This window comes from Castor canadensis, chromosome X, assembly GCF_047511655.1.
Source record: "Castor canadensis chromosome X, mCasCan1.hap1v2, whole genome shotgun sequence".
NCBI classification, from domain to species: Eukaryota; Metazoa; Chordata; class Mammalia; order Rodentia; family Castoridae; genus Castor; species Castor canadensis.
The window spans coordinates 136,201,649-136,209,768 of record NC_133405.1 but is presented as its reverse complement, the minus strand read 5'-3'; the positions used below and the strand labels follow the sequence as shown (position 1 = coordinate 136,209,768).

At 52.4% G+C, this 8,120-nt stretch overlaps 1 protein-coding gene across 5 annotated transcripts in view; it reads left to right on the top strand.

Annotated features, from left to right (window-relative positions):
* The first annotated feature begins 407 nt into the window (after nt 1-407).
* The window catches only part of Tbl1x (transducin beta like 1 X-linked), a 208,947-nt gene continuing 201,234 nt past the window's right edge, over nt 408-8,120 (top strand). Inside the window, exon 1 of one of the 5 annotated variants that reach the window (XM_074063383.1) lies at nt 408-428. The gene's annotated coding sequence lies outside the window, so the exon portion shown is untranslated. Of the gene's footprint in view, nt 429-903; nt 1,071-1,410; nt 1,510-1,968; nt 2,074-8,120 lie in introns of those variants that run through there. The other 4 variants (XM_074063380.1, XM_074063381.1, XM_074063379.1 and 1 more) reach the window with 4 other exon arrangements.

The window sequence follows — 8,120 nt, the reverse complement described above, 5'->3', positions numbered from 1 at the left end:
GGCTACTCGGGAGTATGCGGTAGCCGAGGGCCGCGTCCCCGTAAAGCCGAGAGCTGTAATGATGTCAACTTGTTATTTACTTTCCAAATCTGAATGACTGAGCAAGGCGAAAGGAGAATCAATCAACCACAATGTGACCCTACAGGCGGAAAAAACGCAGCGCTCCCACCAGCAGGCGGTGGGGGAAGGGAAGCACGTGTAACTGGGGCTGGGTTGCATCATGAGCGAGCTCGGGTTTTCTATTGCACCCTTCGTTTTTCGATTACATGTAATACCTCAGCATCAGTTTGCTGGAGCCTTGGAGCCCAGGAGCAACGAAGGGCGGGCCCAAGGGAAAGGCCCACCAAGACCCTTTGGGGGGTCTTGAATGGCAACCGATACATAATAAGACCCAATCTATTCTGCTGATTCACAATTATGGAGACTGTGTAAGTGTGTATTTTTTATTGATGTGCTCTAATAATGGTGTAGCAACAGTCGTTTTACATCACTGACATTTTACAGCAATATTTTGCAGGGTAATTTTGAGGTCCGCCTTTTTGATGGAGGACTGGCCCCTTAAAAACTCACCTCGGGTCCCCCCCTTCCCCCAACAACCAGAACAACAAATGGTCTAGTGTTCAAGGAAGGAGCAAGTGAGGTTATAGTTTAAATTGCTGAGTACTGGGCTCTTAGCACGACGCTCATTATATACCAAAGGGAGGGGCAAACTTATTTAAAAAATATCCAATAAGGCAGACACCAAAGGTGCTGGGGAGGGGGAGCGGGTATTTGTTTAATTGAATTAGGGCCGAGAGTAGGGGGGGAGTCGTCACCGACGTGGAGGGCCTGAGGAAGAAGCGCTGGGACTCGGGTGCGCCAGGGCTGGGCCATATAAGCAATTGCAACAGAAAACACTTTGCAAACGCCCGCCGTCTGAGGCCTGGAGGTGGGGGTGTGGAGATCCAGGGCCCGGGGACACCACCCTGGCCCTCCCGAACGCCCACACCTCAGCTTCTGGCGCCCACCCCTGTGTGTCTAAGCGTTCCTCCCAGCATTTCTGGCTCTTCTCGGGGAGGTGTTTTGCAAAGGTAGTGACTCCGTCTGGGCCTCCACTTTTTTGGGGTGGGTTAAACACAACTGGGGTGTGTTGTAAACCGCCAACTTTGAGGGAAATGCACCCTCGGGCACGTAGCATGGGGTTCTGTTGGGGCAGTCGGGCGGCTTCTTTTGAGGTGGGGGAGGGTAACACTCTACAGTGGCTTGGGTTACTCCCCCACTCCCCAACCCACAGGGGTGGCCCGGGTACCCATCCCCCAAGTCAATAGTGGAATGGCTGGGTTTGGGATGGGGGGTAGGTCAGAGTTCCTCTCGGCCCCCTCGGAGGGAAGGAACTGGGCTCGGAGCAGGGAGAAGCCGGGGCTTCCCTCCCCCACCTTAGCCGTGGGGTGGGGTGAGGAGGGCTGGGGATGAGCAACTACGGAGGGATGCGGGCCCCTGCCCCCAGCGAGGGGCCGGGTCGGGATCCAGGTGTGCCTAGGGAGCCCGGGTGGGGTGGGGGGCAGGCTTGGAGTCCCGGCCCTCGTCGGGGAGGGGCTGCTGGGCTGGGACGCGGCCCCCCAGGGTGCAGGGGAGGGGCCGAGCGGGCTGCGGGTTCCCCTCCCCCCGGCGTTGGGGGAGGGGGCTGTGGGGGGAGGGTCGGGCGAAGGCGGCCCCCTCGCTGTTCTCTCGGCTTGCGGTCGGCTTGCTCGCGGACGCTCCCCGCAGAGGTCACTGCCCGTGCGGGTCCCTCCCGAGTCCCGCCCTCCGCCGCCGGCGCCGCTGCCGCTCCCTCCCCAGCGCCCCCACTCTCCGCGCACGGGAGCTAGGAGCCGCCAGCGCCCCCGCCCCGCCGCCGCCGCCGCAGCGCCCTCGGCCGCCATTCGGCACCGAAACTTTCCAGCGCCCGCGCCTCTCGGGGACTCGGCGGCGGCGGCGGGGCGGGGGCGGCCGGGGGCGGCGCGCGGCTGCTCCGGGGCGCCGGGCCCTCGTCGGCCGCGGGCCGGCCGGAGGGAGGCACGGAGCGCGCCCACAAGTTGTGCTGCTCGGCGTGAGGTGAGTGCCGGGGCCCCGCGGGCCGGGAGGGGCGCAAACTTCTCCGGCGGAGGTGCGGCGACCACCCCGTCGGGGTTGGGCTGGACACGCGCGGCTCCCGGACGCGCCGCTCGGCTCTTGGGCTCCTGGAGGGGACGGTCCCCAGCCGTCCCCGCGGCACTGGGGCAGGGTTGTGGCGCGCTCCCTGCCGGCCGAACAATACCCCGGGGTGTCCGCTCCCCAAGTGCCGGCGCGCCGGGGGGGTGCGGGTGGAGGCTGGGGCAGCCCCTTTGTTTTGGGGACGGGTGGGCGGCCGGCAAGTTTCGGAAAAGCGTTGCGTTTCTCCCCGGTACCCCTTTGTCTGCCGCTCCTGGGGCTGGCGGGGCAGACGTGTGCCACCCGGAGTCTCCCGTGGAGGGAGGGAGCCTACTCATCCCCGGGGCGCGGGTGGCACACCGGAATCGGGTGGAAGCGTGGCGACGAGCAGTGCCGTGAGTGGCGGGCGAGGCGGCGCGGGCTCCGGGTCTGCTCCCGTTTGTTTCCGAGGCGCAGAAACTGTCAAGGAAGTCGGGAGCCCCTTCCCCACACTCGCCCTCGGGGACCTGGCCTGGGGCGACCAGAGAGGGCACGGCGCTGGGCAGGCGAGGGTCTGCCGAGCGCGGCCTGGGGAGGGTGCAGACCTGTTGCTCCCGGGCTCTGGGGGATCCCCACGTCTGCAGCACCCCCGTCCTCCCCTCTGGGGATCTTCACTAATACGGGGGCCAGGGCTCGGGGCGCGTGTGTGTGTGCACGCTCCTTAAGGAGCTGGAGTTCGCCGGCTGTGACAACTTTGGGTGCCTGGAGGCCCGCCGGCGCCGGGGTACTGCCTGGACTTCACGTGCGTCCCTGCGCACCGACAGGCTGGACCCCGGGCTCGCTCACAGCACGGCCTGGCGTTCTCCGAGCCAAGAGCATTGGAAATTGCACAAAGTTAGGGCCCGGCACGGTTCTTTTTAAGTTGTTGATGTTGTGGAACAGAACCCTAAAAAAAAAATGTGTCAAATCTCATTGCCAAGCATCCCCAAAGTATTGCTAGTGCTCCTGCTTTGCATTGTGTGCGGCCCGCCCCGACTTCTGGATGTTTTCCTCCGGACGGGAGGAGGAATGACTCCCTGGTTTAACCTGGGACTCTAAGAGGGGGAGGGGAGGGGTCCTAGACGGTGGCTTGGGAGGGGAGGAAATGGCTCGTGACGATTTTACGGAAAGTTTACTACCAGTCATTCCTAGAAAAGACGCAATTGGAAGGGGTGGGGGGGAGGGAACCCATAAAAGAGTGTTGAGTATGGAAAAATTAGGCGTTAGGGTGACGCTTTTATTTTAAAGGGCATTTGTATCTCAAGTGTGCTGCAGATTTTCGTGGAGAACCACCCAGCTGGGTAATTAATGCAAGGATGAAAGTTGAAGCTCATCATTTGATCCACTTATTAAAATGGCCTCCTAAGGTGACTCAGGCCTTCAATCAAACACACACCTGTGGGACAGAAATGGGAGATTTGGGATGTATTGCTGTCATTCCACCCCAGGCATTTTACCTCTCTACTGGGGTCAGAGAAGTCCACTCTGCCGGTAATATTAAGAGCAAGAGGTTTGCAAAAAAAAAAAAAAATAGTAACGGTCACTTTACTGTGGACACACTCAGAAGTGAACGTTTCAAAATCTGGAGATTTTTATCCATTATGTGACAGTCATTTATTGTGTACGACAGCATCTTAGTAGGAAGGCATTTTTTTTCTTAGGGCGCTAGACAAATATTCATCCCAAACTGTAGCACGCTGCTGTGGATGACGGGTACTATGTTATGCGCAGGTGCACACCAAGACAAGGGAGGGTGTCTTGGGAGCGGAGGTGGCCCACTCTGCAACTGGAGGATGTGTGACCAGGATCCTTAGGTGCTTGTTCTTCCTGTTCCACTCTTAGCTGGGGTTGGATGAGTCCTGGAGTTAGGACATGCTCCTTTGAATTTCATGCGTGGATCTCCAAAGGCTCCCAAACCTTCTGAAAGCTAGGGTGTTTTCGGTTACTGTACAGGAACAGTGCTGGCGGTGTGGCATAGGACTGAGGAGCTGGAGTTGCTCTGGAATCCACTTCCAGCTAGGTTGCATGTTTGATGGCCTCGTGAGTCTGCCTTGCTGAGCTATTGGGAGGCTTTCTGTGGGCTTGGCAGCCAACAAAGTGGAGACTAGAACTCCCGAGTCTGTCTCCATCAGGCGGGAGTGATGGAGAGAAAAACATCTTTTATCCCCACTTGGCCTGAACTGTGAAAGAGCCCACTAGGTTGACCATGTGTTTGACCTTGAACTCCTGCAACATGAGCATTTTATATATGTGTAAAAATAAAAAGGAGAACTGAAGTAGTGGTCCTCATGGACCCAAGGACAGAGCGCATGTGTAAGAATTTTTCTTTTTTTTTTTTTTTTTTGTGGTAGTGCTGGGGATTGAACTCAGGGCCTTGTGCTTGCTAGCCACACCCCAGTTCTAATGAAGCTTTTAAAATTTTTAAAAATTTATGTTTATAGTACTAGAGTTTGAATTTAGGTCCTTGTGTTTGCCAGGCAGGAGCTTTATCACTTGAGCCATGCTCCTTTTCCCTCCCCTCCCAACCCTTTTTACTTTATATTTCCTATATTGTCTCACATTCATGCCCAGGCTTGCTTGGATGTGATCCCACGCCCAACTTTTTATTGGTTGAGATGAGGTCTCTTGAACTTTTTGCCTGGACTAACCTTAAATCTAGATCCTCCCAATCTCCACCACCTGAGTAGCCAGGATTACAGTAATGAGTCACTGCGCCTGGCTCTAAGTTTTTGAAAATGCAAAAACTTGAAAACTTTATTTGTTGTCATTGTGCAAATAGAGTGATTAGTTTTATGTTACTGGCATGTCGTGCACTGAGGATTTTATAGGCACTTAGTGTTCTGTAGATAGCAATTACTTGCGTCCTGCAGCCGATGAAGGACACTAACCTTGTAGATGTTAACTGATGTGCCCACGTAGGGAAGAGGATTGGTGCCTCAAAGGCCAGCTCTGAAACTTGGTGTTATTTTGCCTTCCTGTCTAGTTTGGATTTCCCATTTGGAGACGAAATACCTATAAATTAAGTGCGTGCGTACACACACACACACACAAATCTACATTGAGTCTTTTTTCCTTTTTTTGGCTTTACCGGGGCTTGAACTCAGGGCCTTGCGCTTGGTAGGCAGCCATTTTACCACCTGAATCACTCCTCCAGCCCTATATAGAGTCTTGATACAGACATATCTCAACACCGTGGAGTGGAAGGCCCATCACAGTGCAGCTTTTGTTTTCTTGTAGAGCTTTGCCTTTAGGTATGGTAGCCACTATGCATATTTACACTTGAATTAGCTGAAAATAACAGTTCTGCTCTATCGTGCACTAAGCATATTTTAGTACTCAATAGCATGTGTGTGGTAAGTGGGCCGACAGCCTAAAACATGGAAAAGTTCTGTTGTAGGTGCTGCCCTGTAGTAACTGCAACGCAATCTTACTAAGGAAAATAGGGAGCCAGGTGTGGTAGCGCAGGTCTGTAATCCCAGCTACTTGTGAGGCAGAGAACTGGAGGATCTTGGTTCAAAGCTGGCATGGGCAAACAAAAGTAAGCAAGACCCCATCTCAATTGATATACCAGGCATGGTAATGTGCAGCTGGGATCCTAGCTACTCAGGAGGTGGAAGAGGATCCAGTCTGGCTAACCCTGAAAAATAAGTAAAGCAAAAAAAAAAGGGCTGGGGGCATGGTTCAAGTGGTACAGCGACTGCCTACAAGTGCTAGTCCCTGACTTAAACATCAGTCTCCCCTGCGCCCCCCTCCTCAAAAAAAGAAAAGAAAACAGTGTATGGGGGAGTAGGGGGAGAGGCTGTTAAAGTTTGAAATAATTCACAGGTAGACTTATTGTTTAAAAAATTGCTTTTTTTTTTTGAGACAGGATCTTCTACATCACCCAGACTGGCCTCCGACTGACTCTTGGTTCTCCTGCCTCTGTCCACCTCCTGAGTGCTGGGATGTCAGGCTGTCCCACCATGCCCAGCCTATATGTAATATTTTCAAATCCTTGCTGGCTGTGGCTACCTTGGGCTCCCTTATCCTCTCGAAGTTTCATCCTAAGTGTTAAGGCTGGATTGCCTGAGGTCAAAAACCTTCCCATATTAAAAGGCTGATAAAAGGGATCTTCCACAAGGTGAGGCGTCAGAGTAGCCCCGGTTACTAAAATGGAATTCACACGTACCTGTTAGCTGTTTCCTGCACAGTGGGCCTTTGAGTCAGGGTGTTGTTTTTATTACTTACTTGATATGCCTTTGTATAGTCTGTCTAATTTTTTTTTTTTAAGATAGGGTCTTGCTAGTGGTCATGTTGCCCAGGCTGTCCTTGTTCTTGGGATCCTCCTGTGTCAGCCTCCCAAGTGTTGGGATTATAGGTGTGCACCACCACAGCCAGCTCTGTTGCCCACCACTCCTTTCTTGAGGTGTAAAATGGGTTCTCTCAGAGGGAGTCCAGGCCCCAACAAGCCTTGTGCAGAAGGCACATAATCCTGGTTCTCTGTTCCACTACCTCAGCTAAACCCAGACTCTCCTTTTCCCAGTTTCCCTCACCGTGTAAAGATTCCAACCTCTGTACATGGCTGCGTTAGGCACATTGCATGACTCTGGGGACCGTGGCCTAGACCATAACCAGGGTTCCCTCAGCTGAGGAAGGCCAGGCCACCTGCTCTGGTTTCCTGATCCTCAAATTTGCCCCTTTTTCACCCTTTTAAAAAAACAAAACAAGTAGTAAACTACATCCAATACGTTGTTAATATTTCACCACCAAATACATTTAAAAAAATCTTCCAATCAGGAAGCAAAACTAAAATCATTGTGTAAACACTTTTTTTTTTCTTCTTTAAACGTTGGAAGGATAAACTTTTTGTTTTCCGTAACTATTTTTAGTGGGAAGGAAGTAGCTAGCCTCTTGAGCCGGAGACTGGAGGCGAGTTTTTCCCCTTCTGTCCTTGCCCTCCTTCACCCTTCCCTCTTTTCCATCCTTCTAAGTGGGGCACACCCAGAAATGAAACAACAAAACCCAAATAAAAGCTGGAGGTGGGAACGGGACCAGAAATTCCCGCAGCTTGCTAAAGGTCAACAAGAGCCTCTCTGAGCAAAGGAGTGGACAGTTCCCAGGGGAGAATGCAGCACGTCTTGACCAGGGAGTGGGGCCCTTGCTTAGGATGGGCCTCCGGCCTGGCCCTTCTGTACCTTGTCATTCTGATCAAGTATTCATGGAGCATCCCCTGTGTGCTTGAAGACTGCAAAAGTGAATTAGAAGCCATTAAGAAACAGAATTGGACCAAACTAAAAACAGAAGAGAATATGTTTATTTTGCCAAGGATGGTACCAGTTGTGGGGTTGCAGGACACAGGTCAGCCTGAACTTATTGAATGTTTTTGGAGAGAAAGGAAGAGAGAGAAGGAGGGAGGAAAGGGGAAGGGGGAAGGGACAGAGACGAGGGAAGGGGCTGGGAGAAAGAAGGTGAGGGAGAGGGAGCAGAACGGAAGCGGGAGGATGGATGATGACAGAGATAGAGGGAGAGACAATAAAATGTAATCATCAGATTCTTGGTATTAAAGGAGATAGAATTACTGTAATGCTTGGAGTCCAGCACGCTAATATTTCCTTCTATTCTGAAGTTAGGAATTGGGTCTGAAATTTTATCTTTGCCTGCTTTGGTGGTCTCTAGCAATTTCCTTGCTTGCTTTTTCTATTTCAGTGCTAATTTTTATATATTTACAGGTATGTTTGAGCACATATATGTGATTAGTTATATATGTGCTTAATTTTATTTTTAATTGTTATTTGTTTATGTTTGGTGGTCCTGGAGTTTGAACTCAGGGCCTCATGCTTGCTAGAAAGGTGCTCTACCACTTGAGCCTCTCCGAGAGTTACTGTATGGTAAAATGGATAGTTTTTCTCTTTGGGCATGCGGTGTTCGAAGTTTTAGCACATGCATGGATTTTTGAGATCTCCACAATAAGCAAG